Source organism: Seriola aureovittata, chromosome 21, assembly GCF_021018895.1.
Source record: "Seriola aureovittata isolate HTS-2021-v1 ecotype China chromosome 21, ASM2101889v1, whole genome shotgun sequence".
In the NCBI taxonomy this organism is placed as follows: domain Eukaryota; kingdom Metazoa; phylum Chordata; class Actinopteri; order Carangiformes; family Carangidae; genus Seriola; species Seriola aureovittata.
In genome coordinates this window covers 1,986,956-2,005,521 of record NC_079384.1, presented here as the reverse complement: position 1 = coordinate 2,005,521, position 18,566 = coordinate 1,986,956, and the positions used below count along the sequence as shown (strand labels likewise).

Sequence of the window (18,566 nt, the reverse complement as noted above, 5' to 3'; positions counted from 1 at the left end):
TGAAAACCAACCAAACAAAAGCATACATTCGGCTGTGGAGTAAAAACAAAGCTATTTTTAAAACCTTCTGGTCACATTGCACCTGTTAACAAACCACTGGCACTGTTTTCTGAGGCCAACAGGAAAAGGTCTCGAAATAGCTTTCCCATGAGCCTCTGGTCTAAAATAAAATAAAGGGGCTGGCAGACGCCGCCCACCACACTGGTGCGACCTTGTCATGGGAACCATGCTAAACCGTCTGTGGAGATTTGAGCAGAAGAAATGCAACAGCACATCCCTCAGTATTTCTACTAACATCTCCAATACACATGTTCATTTATCACTAGTGAACAATAAACACACCGAGACTGCATGTGCATGTCTGTGTGTGTGTCTGTGTGTGTGTGTGTGTGTGCACGCAGGGTCACCGCGTGCACGTGCTCTGCAGAGACGTCTTGTTGACTCGTCTTAGACGCTCTGAGTGAGAAGATAAAAGCCAACGAGACCCGTAAACAAAAGAGGATACGCTGGCCGCTACTGCCAAAGTAAACACACACACACCACGCAGCACGCCTCAACAAAAACATTTACATTAAACACCACACAAAAGACCATTTATTAAAAGAAAACAATAATGCTTCACGACTTACAAAGATGAAGCATCTCTGAAAACCCCAACAGGCTTCATCCACAGAAAAGCAGAGGGAGGATTCCAGTGAAGTGAATCAGGTTTTTTTGGGAAGGGTGATGAAGCAGAAGCGGTTTAGCCGAAGCACAGCAGCCAGAACGCTTCACCTTTCTCTGCTTCATTCTCAGACTGCACTCTATTTTAGGGACCTCTGATGACTCCATCTTGGCCACATCTCCCTTTTTCCACTGCAGAAAAAAAAAACGTTATTCATAATCCTCCCAATAACTCAACACTGTTTGTCCAGTGTGATAAAGCAAAGGGAGCGTTCGCAATCTAAATTTGCATTCTTCAGAAGTGAATGGCTTTGTCAGCTGGAGTAATACAGTTTGCTGCGTCCGCCTCCTCCCACTGCAGGGAGGCTGTTTACATGGGGGACAGCTTGGAGATCCACAGAGGAGACAACGCTGCTGGCTTCTCCCCACAAGAAGGGCCTCCTTGGGTGGGCAGCGTTTCACCCCGCTGATGCTCCCCGGGACGCACAATGAGAATAAAACCCTCAGAGGAATTGACAGATTTTGTGCCAAATAGTCCATTTTACGACGCTGCCCTCCTCTGCTGCATTATCTGGACTTTAGAGGCTGTCACTGCGAAGGGGAGACGGTGAAATATGAACAGAGATTATCCTCAGAATAGCAACAAAACAGAAACAGAAGGTCGCTGATGGAGGGAATCCCCTTTAATCTCGTCTGCGCCGTTTCAGGGAACTTCGGGGTGCAGGTCGAGACCGAGAGGTCGGAGGTCAGAGGTGGGGCATTAAAGTGATTTGAGGGGTCACGGGATGGGGCCTCAGACCCTGTACTGCTCTCAGCTATCTTGGCTTAAAAGTAATCAAAAGCACAAGCTGGAGTGATTCCCAGAGTGTATTCCTAGATAAAACAAGTGAGAAAGCTTTGGCAGGCAGATAACATGGAGAGAGTTTTAGTGTGATGCACAGCTTGTTTTTTTGTTGTGCTCCGGGGGTGTTACGATCTTCTTATTTGGGCCAAGTGAAAGCAATTTTCACTGAAGCGTGGGTGGCCGTGGAAAACCGCACCTGAGGCGTTCGAATGCAGCTCGTAGTCCTCTTTAAAGACGACCAAGGTGTCCAGAGTGAGAGCGTAATCTCAATCACACACCAGTAATGCAAGGACTTATGGGTATAAAGACGCGGTTGTTGATAGCCAGCAGTTTGTCTTGAGGGTGAACCACAGTGACACACAGCTAATGGCTAACAGCTAACGGCTAACAGCTAACGGCTAACAGCTACCAGCTAACGGCTAACAGCTACCAGCTGCCTGTATTCTGATATTTACGCCCAAAACAGTTGTCCAAGCGTCCATCCATTACATGACATGAGAGGACAGTGCGGCCAACTGCTTCACCGAGACCGTAAACAACGAGCCCACAGGTCGTCTGTGCAGCAGGTTATAATGAGCCATCCTTACGTTTTGTTGCTAGGCGACGTCTAGTGGTCGTAGTGATGATGGCGGAAGCGAAGGGAGAAGAGTCCATGTCAGGAGGAGGAGGGTCGACAAAACACAGGATTCCCATGTGAAACCAGCAGTTTATGTTGTTTTCTATTATCCATGACCGTTTGACAACCTTAACCACGCTGCTATTATTGTAACCATGACAACAAAGGTCACCTAATGTTGAGGACATTCTTATTTTGACCTCAAACCAAGACATGAGCGTTTATTATTGCAACTGTGGCGATGAAGGTCCGGTACGCCGCTGTCAGTGCGCTCTGTGTGTTTATTGTTGTTACCGTGACAACCAAGGCCCGGCACGGCCCGCCACCGTAGAGGCGCTATTTCAGGTCTGAGGACATGTTGGTCATTAAACATGCTGAGTGGCAGGTCTTTTACTCACCTGTCGGAGAGCTACACCTGAACGTCACTGCAACATTAATGATTCACACAGTTGAATTCAAGAATTAGCATCTTAGCATCAGTGTTGCTAACTAACTACATTCAATAGACAGTGGAACAGGCCTGCTACATGTTGCTAGGTTACGTCATGCCTTAATTTGCCATGTTTACATGAAATAAGAGATATTATAAAGAAAAGTTAAAAAAGATGTAAAACTGAACTGAAGAAAAAGATTTGTTCAATAATTTAAAGCAAAAGAAAAAGAGTCCCCTGGATAAATAATGAGGATTATTTGTGATTTATTTGTATTTATTTTTGCCTTTATTGACAGTTGGTGGTTGTGTGGTAAGACCCTGGTACGTCTGTCCAAGATATTCACAATAAATAACTGAAGCCATAAAAACCAAAAACACTGCCACCTCCTCTCCTCACCTCACTGGATCATACCACCTGCTCAGGTGAGCATGGGGGTGAGCCACACACACACACACACACACACACGCACACACACACACGATTCTTCTGTTACTGCTGAAAATAACAATCTGCTACCATCAAACTCTTTATTCATTTAACCAAACGTCATTTACTACAGAACGGTTTCACCTGATGAAGCCCAGTCCCTCACTACTGATTGATCAGCTGCCCCCCCCCCCCACACACACACACACACACACACACACACACACACAGATCTGAAAACGAACCTTTAAAGAAAGATAAACAATCTCTCAACCAGTGTACTGATTAATTTCATTAGCTGCTAGCTAACGATTTATGTTAAAGGAGAGAGATTAAAAAGCTTTTCTCTGAATGAAGGTAAAACGTTTGATATTTCCTAACAGTTGATTTTAACTGTTTAACCACACGATAACACATATTTTACTGCCTGGGCCGACGCAGCTCTGAACGCCACACAAAGAGTGAATTACGGCAACAGAAACTCCCCTTTAGCTCGGGTTACGTTGCCTGGAGTCAGATGTATTTTCCTCCGACTCCCTCTGCCACCGACGTCCAGGATAAAAAACAACATTAACACTTTGATTGCACGCTAAGTGGAATCCAGAGGATCACCTGCCAGCGCAGCGTCTTATCTCCTCGCGCAGCTTTGCTCTGACTAAGCTGAACTTCTACGTGACTTTTCTTCCTTCAGCGTGGGGGGGTGGGGGGGGAATTTACGGGCATCAGAACTGAAACACTTTGTTCTACACTCAGCCTCCCGTCTCTGCTCTCTCCCACAGCCCGGAGGCAGTACGAGAAGACGAGGCTTTATCCCACCACCTGAACTTCATTACTCCGCTCCCTCTTGACTTGGTACGTCTTGTATCTTGTCTTTTTTTTATTTTTTGCATAATTCACGGGTCAGGAAGTCAGGCCGCAGAACCTGCGATTCACCTGGGAGCTCGACTGGCACCGAGGATCCTTCTCTTACTTCCTCTCCCACAAAGTAAAAACATACGTCTTCAGCATTTCTCTGACTTATCAAATAATGCAAATGATCCACAGCAGGGTTTTGTATCAGTATTAGAAACTACCAACGAACCCACGAATCCCTACACGAATGTAAAAGCTGCACACGTTCCCGTGACGAGGCTAAAAATAAAATATCTTTCCTCTTGAGTATCACTGAACGGGACGTGGAGAACGGCTGCTCCTAATGTATGGGCATTATTTCATGTGTAAGTGAAAGAGGCAGCTGGAGCTTTCGTTTGCTATATAGGGAAGTTTTAACCAGAAAAAAAGAAATTGGTAAAGACTCCTAAGCGCCCTAAAATCCACCAGCTAGCTCTCACTCATTTCTCTGATCCCTTCAACCCATTCCACGCTGACGGGCATCACTGACAGCGAGTCCTCCCCTCCATCATGGGTCAAGCAATTCACCCCGAGCAGAGGAATTAAAGAAAGCAGAGATATCCTCAGATGTTAATCCCTTCTAAGATTCAGAAATGCTGTGATCTTATGATTTTTTTTTTTTTTTTGTCTTCTTCAGAATTTGTTATTCAAAAAGAGTCTCTCACGATGCGGCTGCACGGCTTTGGTATACTGCTCTGGGAACAGCAGCGTGACCTCCGTTTGACCTCTGACCCGGAGGAAGTTGTAAACGGAGTAATCTGTCAGTAAAAGGCATCGACTGCTCCGAGGTCAGAGATCCGAAGAGCCTCTAAACGCAGGATGAGGTAAGACGAGGTGGTCGTATAAGGTGTGTGTGCGTGTGTGTGTGTGTGTGTGTGTGTGTGTGTGTGTGTGTGAGAGTCTCATACATGCTGCTTATCTGCGAGCCATCTTTCAAGGAAAATGAAAAAAGAAAAAAACTAACATAAAATCCACGTACAGAAACCAGAGGGATGTTTGAGTGACACTAGTTTGATGTTGCAGGTCTCCTGACACACGAGAGCATTTGGAAATAAGCCCCATGACAGTAAAAAGGCCCCATGAGCCTCTCTGTGACAGGCCGCAGTAAATGTCACAACCATGAACTCTCTCTCGCACAGACAAAAGGCACAACACGGAGCAGGTAACGCTCACTGGAGGCCCCCGCCGAGCCGCTACCGAGAGGCAGACTCAACGCAGCAGCTCCTGCAGATTGATATGTAGCGTGGTATTTTGGGAGGGAACTTTTATGGGGTGGAAAAATGTACATAGTCACTTTTCATGAGGGCCAGTAATGTTGAAATCCCTGCAGAGCAGCCGTAAAATCATCATCCTGAGACGTTACACGAGTGTCGGAGCTTTTCTTCTGTATAAATATTAGTGGATTTCACGTGGGACCGAATGGTGACTATGGGAAAACAAGATGATCTCTGGGTAATAAAGTTGTTTCCACTGAGAGTTACGGTCCCAGTGGAAGGTTTCAGTGTAAAATATGAGCGTTATAGAAAAAATTAACATTAAAAGTTTCAGATGGAGCCACTGAAGGACGACAGGTGGAGTTATCAGTCACACTGGGGCCGAACTAAGACATTTAAACTGATTCAGGCCCATGTGGTGCATTCAGGAGGACTGGGGATCCGCAGTGTTAAAACTACTGAAGATGTTGAGCATTTTCTACACCTCATGGTGCTTTTATTCAGGCATTAATGTCTCACCCCCAGCAGACCGTGATGAGCAGGACACTCGATGCCAGGAAACGTCAACAAGATCTCTCTCGCAAATAAATTTCATTTCCAGCAGCAGGGTGAGTAACTGGCCCAGAATTTGTTTGTCTGATTCGTTTAAAAGTAAACACACTCGAGGTTTAAAGAACATCGTGACCTCAGCGTTCTCCTGCTGAGAGACAACGCTGTGGGACTGCGTGGGAATACTGAGCCAAGTTTTCACCTGTACAAGTACGTGTAAATATATATTTTGTTGTTGCAAATCAAAGCATCAGCTGATGTTCAGACAGCACTGTGCTAAATGGCGACTGCACAATAGATAGATAGATAGATAGATGTTGGTAAGAGACTCAACAAAAATCCCTTCATCATAATTTTAAAACAATTTTCAAGTGAACATCAAATGCAAAAACTGAAATTGTGACTCATGTCGCAACATCTGCCAAAATAACCACAGTGTGATTTGTTTATCTACATCATTCAGTCCTAGTGGAAACAAAATGACCCATGAAGAAAGAGCTTGAGTTACACTTGACTTATAAGTCGTTAAAACACAGAACAGTCGTCGTATGAATATAAATCATAATGTCCTCCAGGATATCTCTCTCAGCATCGGTCACACCATCAGTTGCAACCACACAGATGCACTAAAATAAATGTAATTAGTCACATGTGAGGCTGAAATCTTACCTGCTCTTCACTGATGTCACTGAGTTCCTGTTTGAAGCCGCAGCCCAGTGTCGTCCACCTGTTAGAGGAGATACACAGTGATGATGATGTTAAACACGACAGCCACACACTCAGTCATTAGTAGCTCCACCTGTGCACCACCCGGCAGCCATCTTGGAAAATAAACAAGACCAGGCTCCTCTCTAAATGAACAGGGAGAGTCTTAACTTTACTGGTGACTTTGCCCTAAAATAAGGTTTGAAAACACCATTTTTTCCACGTTGTACTTCGACTACGCACGCACAAGGTTTCATGACACCAACCGTGCACAAGTGCAACAACATGATTAGCTTCATAACGGCTGTTACAAAGCAGAAGATTGGCTGTTTTGGGGGATGGGTGGGACTATAGACTGTCAATAAAGATGGGGGTCGCCTCTGTGATGTCACCCATAGGTTTCTGAAGCTCAGAGTGAGCTGCTCCACCGTTGCCATCTTGGCAGAGCCTGACTCCGCCCCTAACTCCCGGCTAATCCAAAAATGGAAAAAGAGGTGGAGCATGTGTGGAGATGAGACTTTAGAGCATGTTGGTTTGTGGCAAGCGTATGCTCACCCACCTGTCACTCAAAGAGGCCACGCCCTCAATCCTCCGTAACTTTAGTCCTTAATAAAATGTAAACAGGTGAGTTATATAAACAGGTGTCATGAAGGAGGAAATTAGCTCTAGAGACCAAAAACAGTTTTTGTACCAAGCTGTAAACATGTTTATTTCTGCTGTAAAGTTGGACACTTTAACATGGGAGTCTATGGGGACTGACTCACTGTTGGAGCCAGACTCTAGTGGTCGTTAGAGGAACTGCAGCTTCATGTTTCAGCACCCGAGGTTGACACTTGGGCGGGACATGTGTCATACGACCGTCTCTGATGATACTGAGAGGTGTTTCTAATATTCTCTTCTACTGAAAGTAAACAGGAAGGACAAGAGATTAGAAGCCTCCCTGGTTTCAAACGAGCTTCATCTGTTTCATCTTCCATCTTTCTCCCTTTTGATTGACAGTCCGTCAAAGCGTCGAAGCACAGCCGCTGAAAGCTCCAACGGTTCCTGTGGATCATGATGCTTGGACGTGATCTCCTGTTTTCTCTGGGGTTTTTTCTGTTTTTTTTTCCTCTGGCCCGGGCAACAAACTGCCAAGATGCATGTAATCAAGCAGCCAATAAATACACAGGAATAGCATGACAAGAATGTTCACACAGTTAATGTGGATCTCACAGAGCGCCAACAGCTCTGTCAATCCCACTGGGATCTGGGAGAGGGTACGAAGGGGAAATGGGCACATTCCAGTTCACCGAAGAAGACTTGATTTTCTGCACCTCGGAGCCGAACCATGTGGAGCCAAGTGCTCCAGAGTGATATCAGACATTTAAAGAGGGGAAACAAAGTGAGGGTGATGCTAGCTAAGGGCCAGCTTGTTTGCATAGGTGTGAACTTAGTTACTTGAGGGCTTTGCAAGCCATCTGATTTTATTATCTTGCACAAGCAAACACAAAAACACACAAAGACGAAGACACTCACACACGCTCCCAGCATGCATATTCTTTTATGTTCCTTGGAAGAAGAACCGGAGGTCAGCAGATATAAATCTCCCAATAAGCTGAGAGAGACTGAGATGAATTAAGACGTATTGTTTTTCATCAGCTGGACTCATGGTTTCACATAGAATCACCGTGACTGAACGGTGCAATAACAACCTATATTTCATGATGTATAGTGCTTCATTAAGTTGCTGAATCACTGAAGAAACAGCTCCCGTCTGCGCAGTTTAATAAACATAATTCTTTCCCATGTGATAAGAGGACTACAAAACCTTTCCAGGGAAATGACGCTGACATGAAGTCATGCCGTTGCTCCCGGCTACTCTAATGCCAGCATCAAGTGTTTGGTTAGAAAGAGCCAACAACAACAGCAAAACCCTCTAATTCTCATTATCTCTTTGTAATGATGAGGACAGAGAGCATCTTCTCTCACCTCCAGGTCCAGGAGGAAATTATTCCTCCTGACGTCCAGGAGCAGTGACGTTTCAAAAAGGAAAACTTCGGCCTTTTTGGGATCATACACATTTATTCATATCTAACTTTTCCCCCTGAGTGATGGATTTCATGTACATTCTGTTCCAGGATACAAACAACAAAGCCATTACCCAGTGGAAGAATTCACAGCCTCTTCCATGCCCATTCATCCAGACCATTGCTCACTCTTTGACAGTTTTACTTTGGTCTTTTTCAGCCTTGTTATTTTGATCTATGTACGCACGCTGCTTAAGGCAGAGTTAGACCGAGAGGATTCAGACCGGGAGAACCCGAGACCTCTTCCGCCTCAGATTATTATTACAGGCACATCGTGTACCCAAACATCACGGCTCTCTCATTACCACGGAGCGGTCGCACTCTGGTGCTTCTGCGCAGGAGGTTTTTCTGGTCGGGTTCGGCGATACTGATGTGTGTTTTTGTGGATGCAGTAATTTAATTATTGTGTGTGTGTGTGTGTGTGTGTGTGTGTGTGTGTGTGTTTAAAGGGGATGCTGTTCATCAGAGGAAAGGAGTTGTCAAAGCTCTTCAGATGTAAAGATGTGTTTCTGTGTGTGGCTCCCTGTGTTGTTTTATCTTGTCTGCCGATATTCAATAATGTCAAATTTATCAATATATCATATATAAATAAAATGAGATTTCCCATCATGTGCAATATTTTTCATAGTATCATCCCATCTCTCTCCAAAAAAATAACTTTAAACAAACATAACTTTGGATAAACTCAAGGCCACCTTTAACTCAAGGTCCACTTACTAGCTTTTTCCAAGGCAGGTCTTCATCTGCAGAAAAGCTTTCGGAGAAAGACTCAAATGCAGTTTAAGTTTTCAGTTCTGTGCCACAGCGAAGATTTACTACAGTCAAGGGTCAGTTTCTAGACTTATATTCTAACAACAAGGTATGAAGTAAAGCAGGTGTACACACAGGTGAGAGGAAAAACCGTCTGGAACAGGAGAAAAGGAACAGGTGGGAATGACTCCTAATGAGGTAAGTCTGGGACAGGTGTGCAGGAAGGAGCGGGATCAGGTGACTGACAGAGAGCAGAAGACTCTGAGGTCATCTGGTGGACAGGTGAGGAATGACGAGCTCTCGACTTGTTTTCATTTAAATGCAAAGGGAGACTGAGGGGAATTTTACTGCTGCACGGACGTCATCTGATTTCCTCTCTAACAACATTTAAACTGACAGACGGAAGTTAAAATAAGGTAAAAAGCTGTTTGACTTATTTTCTGAGTCCTCAAAGACATTAAAACAGATACAACATGGCCTCCCCGTCCCCGTCATTCTCTCCTATGACACTTTGAGGAAACATATAATTTCCTCACCGCGGTTCACAGCCGGTGTCACGAAAGTGCTGCTCAATTACCAGTCTTAGTGGCAGGGGGAGCGACCGACCGCGACGGCGACCACAAAAGAACCAGGTAGCATTCAACGGGAAACATCACCTCGGGCCAATTACCCATGAGCTCATATGTTGCCAAAACAGCCATTAATCCGAGCGGCGAGCACACGGAGGGCCAGTGCAGCTTCCAAGGACCTTCCGCCAAGGGTCAGAGGACTGTCGGGGTCAAAGACAGAGGAGGACGAGTGTGAAACAGAAGAATCGATCCTTCATCCTGGGACCCCTTTCTCACAACACGTGATGAGAGCACAGAAACTTGTTCAATCTCCTCTTCATTTACACTTTGTGCACTTGAAACACTTTCCAGAGCTCTCCGCCGCTCTCTGTCCCTGAGCCGCTGTCATATCTGGACGCACAATAATACAAACCAGTTACGAGAGGAGAGCGTGACGCGCCGCACACTCTCCTAAAGGTATGTGCGAGGTGACGAACGATGAAGGCTTAATACATATAAAAAATGAACACAAGTGAAACCAGACTTCATACCTCGCTTCAGTGTGTACAGTACTGGAATCTACTGGGAGCAGCGTGTCCCGTCATCACAGAGGTCAGCCGGAGAATATGAATATAAAACAACCAGACGAGTGTTTGTGGGATGGGAGGGAGGCTGGAGCGAGGGACGTTATCTTCACATCACAACACGCGCTTGTTTGACAGGAAACCGGCCATGGAGAGTTTAACCCTCTTATTACATATCACCCTGATAATGTCAGTAAACTTACACGGCCTGGTATAAATCCATTTCCAGTTTCCAAGGGGAGTAATCAACAGTCGCAGAACAAAATACCTCTGGATGCAGCTGGACAGACCTACAACCAATCAGAGCAACGCAACCTGTGATGTCACTGATGTACCCTGACAGTAGGGCAGCAAACACATCTTTATATCAACAACTGTTGTTGTTCTTTTAGAGAAAATATAACATCCAGTTCATTTAATCACAATTCAGCAGGCGGCAGAAAATGCCTCCGTGTTGCTCCTCTGTCAGTCATCGTATCAAACCCACGCCACTGCAGATAAATGGTTGTGATTGGTAAACATGAGCAGTCTGGTTTCCAGACTTTAACGTACAGTCTTTGGAAAAACCTCAGAGGAGAATATTGTAAAATGTTCCTTTAAATGTAACGTGACAATTAAATGTGACGAAATGTAACGAGAGTGTAAATATTTAAACTCAGTAAGTTAGCTGACGGTTACGCTTTAGCTTCCAATCCCCCAAAACCAGGACCCTTAAATGTACCGGACATTCATGCACGAGCACCTGTGCAACGTGGTTTTCATAAGTCAAGACTTCACACAAAAAATATAACCTCATACAACTGAGGACAAACAGGGATGTGACCTGGAGTGGCGGAGGGATACGACCACGAGGAGGTGATTCTAGCTGGGTTCTTTTTTGTGCACTCGCCTCTCAGAGAGACTGTGAAGTACGCAGCAGGCGCTCTGACTGGACAGGTGTAACTAATAACATCAACAATGGCTCTGATCCACTGACGTGTCCCGGGACGACGTGTCAGTGAAACAGCATGTGCAAACTCAGGCTGCTGGAGCTGATACACCTAAGTGGAATGCAGCAGTCATTAATTATTGTTATAAACTGCACCTGGACTTTTCCTGCTCAGACATGTTAACGTGAAGAAGAAGATGGCGGAACACAGGGTTGGACCGGGGGCCTCAGATTAAAGACTATTATCATCTATCTCAGATTGTGACGAACAAAGATGAAAATATTTCCAGAAATAACATTTGAATTAAATGACGTCAGAAGAGGATGAAGGGAAGAAGCCTGGACACACCTGAGGTAACGTGTCGACAGCGTAGCAAGCTAGTGTCACTGTGCAGGTCAGGAGGACGTTTGTGTCGGTGTGGCCGAATAAATGATGAAATAAACAAACAAATCAGAATCTGTCGTCGCTCATTACTGTTAATTAATGCGGCGTTGGTAGAACTGAACGAAGGACTGACGTGCTGTCGCAGGTACGACGCCGCCGCAGCCTGTTGCTTAAGTAGCTATAAAATATTCAAAATAATTGGTTTAATTAGCATAAAGACAAACTGCACATGAACGAATGTGATCGACTCACCTTCCTATAAATATTAACTGTAAATACAAATGTGGCTGGAAGCTCGACGCTCCATTAGCCGCTACTAGCATAGTGAACCCACATCTCCAACTGAACCGTCACTGCTGGTCCTTAAAGCTCCAAACAGTATGAGTGACTCGACCCCCTGGCAGGACGCCCACCCCCCACCCCACCCCCAAGAGAGAAGCTTTCCCCCTCCATGACCAACCAGCTCACTGACATGGTCCCCGTCCCACGAGCAGCTGCTGATTCATTTGGTGAAATAATTCGGGTCAGTCGGCGCACAGACAGAACCTCTGCGTTCAGATGAAAGCATACCAGCGCACCTCCGACACACCACCGCTCACAGTCCGTCGTGACTCAGAAGCTGAGGACCTCCAGCGTGGCCGCCAGAGGGTGCATTCATCGCACCGGGTCCCTCCCTCCGTCCCGCCAGCTCAGCAATTAGTTAATTATCTGTAGCTCCCTGTGACAAGCAGCCAAACCACTGAAATGTAGACGCTCTAAACTGTGGCTGTGCAGGAAAAAAACCCCTCTTAACATGTCTAAATCATACCTTTCATTAAACACAGTTCAATGGTCTGTTTACACGAGGCCGGGGTGTCCACCAAACAAACACCAGCGCCGCACTGTTGGTTTGCCAGAGAGGCAGATAAATGTTTGTTTGCTCTGAGTCATCGCAGGGGAATGCAAGCTGTTTAGGGCGGGATGCTGCTGATATTCTGTTTGTGTACGTGTGTGTGTGTGTGTGTGTGTGTGTGTGTGTGTGTGTGTGTGTGTGTGCGCGTGTGTGTGGCCATGAATACACACACATGTATCATGTGATTGGCTGTACATGTGTGTGTATACATTGTCACTTAGGCCCAACAGTATTTACACCAAACATGTGTGAGCACTTGAGGGCCACTGTGTGTAAACTCTGTGTGAAAACCAATTTAGCATAGTAAATATGAAACGGTGAAATGTTTATGCAAATGTAATTAGCGAACTAATGGGCTTTCACATCAACAAGTATTGATTGAGAACATCTGCTTGATGTGTGAGATCATTACATTCTTCAACAAAGGTTGCATTACAACACCCAACGTCTAATCAGGCTCGGAGAGCGACGCCAGAAACCAGATAACACAAGTTATAGAAAAATAACAGCTCGTCACTCCATCACTGCTTTTCACAGAGACTCTGAATCTGATCGGACTCACCGGCCATTAAAAAGCCTTTCTGTAAACACTGCATCCTATTGCAGACACTGTATATGTGTTTGCAGCAGATGTGATCTTCATCAGTGCCGTGAATTTAACCGTGGCCAGATGGTCGGGTAACATTCCTGTGACGCCAAATCTTAAACACTAACAATCACAAGTACAAGTGCATCAGAGTGGGGATCCAGAACCGTCCCATTGATCCACTCTCACGTTAAGAAGAGAGCAAAGTCATTTTACCATCACGCCAGAAATGCTTTAAAAGCGGCGTCACTGTTTAATACAAAGCTGCTGGAAGAGATAACAAACACGTTTAGAGACAACACCAAGAGATAAACACGTTTAAGGAAGGAAATGGTGTCAGATAAAGAAAGAAAAATCCATCCACACATTTACCTTCCAGGTGCCGTGCAAACATTTCACGACTTAACCCTCTGGAGCAGAGCGCACCAGCAGGGCGGGAAAAACTAGGTCTTAACCTTACACAGAGTGCACCAGACGTGACTGACGGTTGTCATGGCTACGACTGCGTCCGGTGGGTTTTGTCCAATCACAGAGGAGAATCAGAATCGGAATCAGGTTTGTCGCCAAATTGTTTTTCACACACGAGAAATTCACTTTGGTGTTTCAGTTCATGACAATAAATATAGTAAGAAGAAGAAATATAAAGAAAGATAAAGCAAAAGCAAGTCCTGCAGGTCAGACAGCTTAAATATAAACAGAAAAACTTTACAATAAAATATTTATATAAAATATATAATCCAATAACACAAATATGTGCAATATGACTCTCATCTTAACGTGCTTTCATTATTTATTCTGTTTTTCTTCTTGGTTGTGTGATTAATATTTTCCCCGTTTTTGTTACCATGGATACTGGTCTGACTTTACACCTGCTTCATACTAGACGTAAAAGTTAGACCCAGGTGCAACACGTACAGGGCGTCAGTCTAAGTGGCGTTCCTGAGAGATCGCACTCACAGGAATGTGGGGTCAAACCTTGAACTTTGAAAAGTCCATCTTCGAGTCCAAGTGAATGTATCTGCCATATTTGGAGACATTTTCTTGACCTTCGACCTTCTATCTGTCTTCCATCTCACCAGTTCATCTTTGAGTCCAAATGGACATTCGTGCCAAATTTGAGGGGATTCTTTTGACGAGTTCCCGAAACGTCGTGTTCACAAATCCAAAACTATGTTAAGTGAGGTCACAGTGACCTTTGACCTATGACCACGAAAATGTAATCAGTTTATCTTATGGTCCAAATGAAAATTTGTGCTAAATCGGAGGAAATTCCCCAAAGGCGTGACTGAGATATCACGTTTCCCAGAATGGGACGGACGGACGACCTGTAACACCTCTGTCCCCAGCTGTCGCTGGCACGGACACATAACAATGGCGGCTAGAAATACTATTTAAAAACGACCCTTCTGATACAGACTTAAAACTTAAAGTGAGGATGAAGAAAGTTACTTTCACTTTCAGGGAAACATCTTCACATCACAGAGTTTCATTCTGAAGTTGCATCATTGAAATATTCCAGACAGTTGGACGGATGTACCGACCACATGAAGTGTGGACTGATCCATCATCGTGTCCCGGTCGTGCAGCTGCTCGCGCTCATTTCACAGAGTTAAGTTTATGTTTAATGGCCTGTGATGAGCAGTAGCTGGATCCTGATCGCAACAACACAGAGAGATTTATTCACAAACTTCTGAGGTTTTCAGACAAACAGTGTCTGTTTCTCGTTAAACCTGAATGATTGGAGAGTAAATGGAGCCGACTGTATTGATCCTCACACAATCTATTTCCTGCACTAACTGTCATCTGCTGCAGCGTTACTCCACATCTGAGCCTTTGAAGTCAGAGCAGGGCTGCAGCAGCGAGCGAGCACCCTGCACAGGTATGAATGTGTGTGGGGGGGGGGGGGGGGGGGTTTGCGAAAAAGGTTAAAAGACTTGAAGGCATCTCGGTGGATTACGTCTCATGAACTCAATCCCTTTAAGCCGTGTCACAAACCCACCAAAGTATCAGACAGATTCCGCCGCAAGAATTCATAATGACATCTTAAAACCATTTTGCGCACAGCAGCAGAATAAACTCATTAAAGTTTGCAAAGGTGTTGCTTAACCTGCCAGATCTGTCTGTAACTTTATCTCCGGGGCTTTTTGATGCTTCGCTCCAAATTTTTCAAAATCTGACCTCTTCGATCGGAGGTCGACGCCCATATTAGGCACCAGACGGCCGCCGCTCATCCTCACTGTCATTTAGATATAAAAAAAAAAAAGCTTTAATTGCAAATGCTTTGATTAGAAACAAACGGGTGAAATAGTTAAAAAAAGAAAAGCTTTCAACATCAGTTAGGACATACCTGTACGGCTGCAGAAGCTGAGCTCAGGTCAGTGCTGCTTTGTGCGGATTATCTCTAGTTTGATATCATTACTCTCCCTCCCTGTCCTGCTGCTGAATCCATAAACCTTCTTCTAGTCTGTGCTCTTCTTGTTTCCCTGCTGTTGATCATGGGAGTCATTCTTTCCAACCCCCCACCCCCATGTTTTTACTTGACCGGGCAGGTGGCATCCTCTCGCCTATACGCTCCATGCGTCGGCTCGTACGTGACGCGGCGCTCGCTGAGTCAGGAGATCTGAAGCCCTCATATCTCTCTGTCTCTCTCTCTCTGTCTCTCTGTCTCTCTCTCTCTCTGTCTCTCTCTCTCTCTCTCTCTCTCTCTCTCTCTCTCTCTCTCGGTACAATCCTGCTACTGTGTGCCTCCATCCTGCCAACATGCCAAAAGCACTCCCTGCTTTACATGGGACAATGCAATTCATTTCACTTTGAATTTACAATACGTATGGGGAGGTGCAGGAGAGATGTGGCCATTAGCACATGCATACGCTCCTACAGCCTGAATTTTACATAAGAGATATGAGCAGACCTGACAGCAGCTCTCACAATACCATGTAAAGTAACAAAAGCACAACTGCAGGATCAAAACAGATGTTTTACATCTGGACTGACTTCTGCATAATCTAAACACATTACTTATTATTGCAATTACTCGTGTCTTACAATGTAATTAGACATCATAGGAAAACCCATAGGCTGCATTTCAACAACACAAATTATGTAGGATGTGTGCGCCAATTCAGTTTACTGGAACTCTAATTGGACACATGTGGTCGGATGTGTCCAAGTCCTAATTCATGAGAAAGGCAGTAACATGCAGCCAGGCTGTGTGGCATTCAGCTGCATGGACTGTCAGTGAGAGGTGAAACGGAGGGCGTGAAGCTCCCAGCCGCCCCGACTGACCACAGTTTAACCAGCTACATGTACATGCCATAAATCTTTAATGGTCACATCACAAAACTCTGTCGTAGCTTGTCGTCGGTGGTATTTGGCCGTGCACGTTGTTTTGGTTTAAAGGAGCTATTTGTAGGTTTTGCAAATGCTACACAACCAACATTAGCATCATCGTGCCAAGAGCGTCGGTGACTCAGTATCGGGCCGGGGCTAGCTGGTTAGCATGCTAACTACAGCACAAGAAAAGAAGTGATAGAAATAGACTCAAAGCAAGACAGCTGTTGGGGAGTAAAGGAATGAAGTTTGATGCTGAACCCACAACGTTTATTCTAGACTGGTGAGTGAACAGCTGTTGATGCTAATGCTAGCTATGTAGCAATAGCAAAAACTTACATATAGGTCCTTTAATTTAAAAAAAAAAAGTTTTTTGTATTTGTCACACTTAGTTTTCTGCTGCCACCACAGTCTGTAACTTCTGCCTCTGTCAATCAAAACAATAACAAAAGACGGCTTTTTTTTTGACATTGTGAAGCAGTGTGGAATCATGGGAGTTGTAGTCTTCACCACAATTGATATTTGTGAGGTTTGGATTCCTTCAGTGTCTTCTGGTTCAGGAGGTTTTTACCTTTATCCACAGAGGTGTCGTCCTCTCCACAACAAACAGACCAGGGGATGAAAACCAGTAGAAACACTGAATAAAACAGATTCACATTTAAAGCGTTTCAGCGACGCCGTACGGAGGACGCGGGACGTCTCAAGCTTTGACTTCCGCTAACCTTTGTTTCGATTGTTTGTCTGATAACTTATGATCCAGATGTTCAGGAGGTTTTTACCAGCAGCTGAATTATCCACAGAGGTGTCGTCCTCTCCACAACAAACAGACCAGGGGATTAAAACAAGCAGAAACACTGAATAAAGCTGCTTCAGATTAAAAATCAGTGATTCACCGACACAGTTCAGCGGACATAAAACGCCTCCAGCAGCTGGGAGCTGAGCTGTCGAACATTTCCTCAGCTTGTTCCTCTGATGACTTCAGGTCCAGACGTCCGATGACTAAAATCATCTGGTTCAAATAATGAGCTGAAAACCACTGAGGTGTGAAAAAGTGAATGTGGCTTAAAAAATAGATAAAATCAATGTTGAGCTTCTGTCAGACAAACACACCGACACGGGATCATAGAGGATGTGATGTCACTGACAGGCGATCCAAATGACACGGAGCGTTCCCATGAATACCATGTTGTTTGCATGTGGGGCTTTACAGCGACCCACACACTGCCAGACTGATGCAGAGAAGAAGAGGAAACATCAACACGTGTGAGTGTTAAGTGAACATGAGAGAGGGAAACTACAGAGAGAGAGTTATCAGAGGGAGATTAGAGGACCAACTGTAGGACCAGAGCAGCTGAGACGTCAGACCAGCTACAGGACTGGAAAACAAAGACCTTGATATAAAGGAGCCATAAAGTGACATAAACAAGATGCTGGAGTCAGCAGGTTAAGGTGACCAACAGATACTGATGATGGAGATTAGAGAGGAGAGCTCTTTGAAACACGAGCTCAGCACTCAGCCTGAGCTCTAACAACTGACAACACAGCCGACCTATTTAAATGATTTGTCTCCTGCCATTTGAATGATCTGCCTCCCAGTGAAAGTCGACACTGTGCTGCGGCTGCTGCGGCTGTAATCTGCTCAGACCAACACGCCGGCTTTTCTCAAACGTATGTTCAAGGTTAAAACTACGGAAGTGACACATTCGGCTCGACTCCAGTGACTCCAGGTCTCCTCTGGATCCCAGGCTCCGATGGAAAAGATGGAGGATGCAAACACACACACACACACACACACACACACACACACACACACACACACACACGTTGCTTGTACACACTAACATTTTCATTTCTCAAGATGAAAATACAATAATTAAAGTAAAAAGTGAATAAAAGCTTTGATGAAATGTGTTTGTGGACAGATTAAAACGACTCAGTGAGAATATAAAATAACGCCGTCACAACCTACGTCCAAATCTATGAAACCAATAAACCCGAGGTTTCCTTTAACGCTCTCCAATGTTTTTCGTTGCTAAATCCAGACGGTGAACAATGAGGCTCATGAACTACGAGAACTTCGCTCTGATGGACGAGAGATTCAACATAAACACTCATTTGACTGGAGTTCAAACATGATACTGAAATTAACTCAAAT

The 18,566-nt window shown here is 44.9% G+C and overlaps 1 protein-coding gene across 1 annotated transcript in view; it reads right to left on the bottom strand.

Moving 5' to 3' along the window:
• Positions 1-18,566, bottom strand: part of myocd (myocardin) — a 128,779-nt gene that overhangs the window by 87,464 nt on the left and 22,749 nt on the right. The window contains exon 2 of the mRNA XM_056365442.1: positions 6,307-6,364. The gene's annotated coding sequence lies outside the window, so the exon portion shown is untranslated. The remainder of the gene's footprint in view (positions 1-6,306; positions 6,365-18,566) is intronic.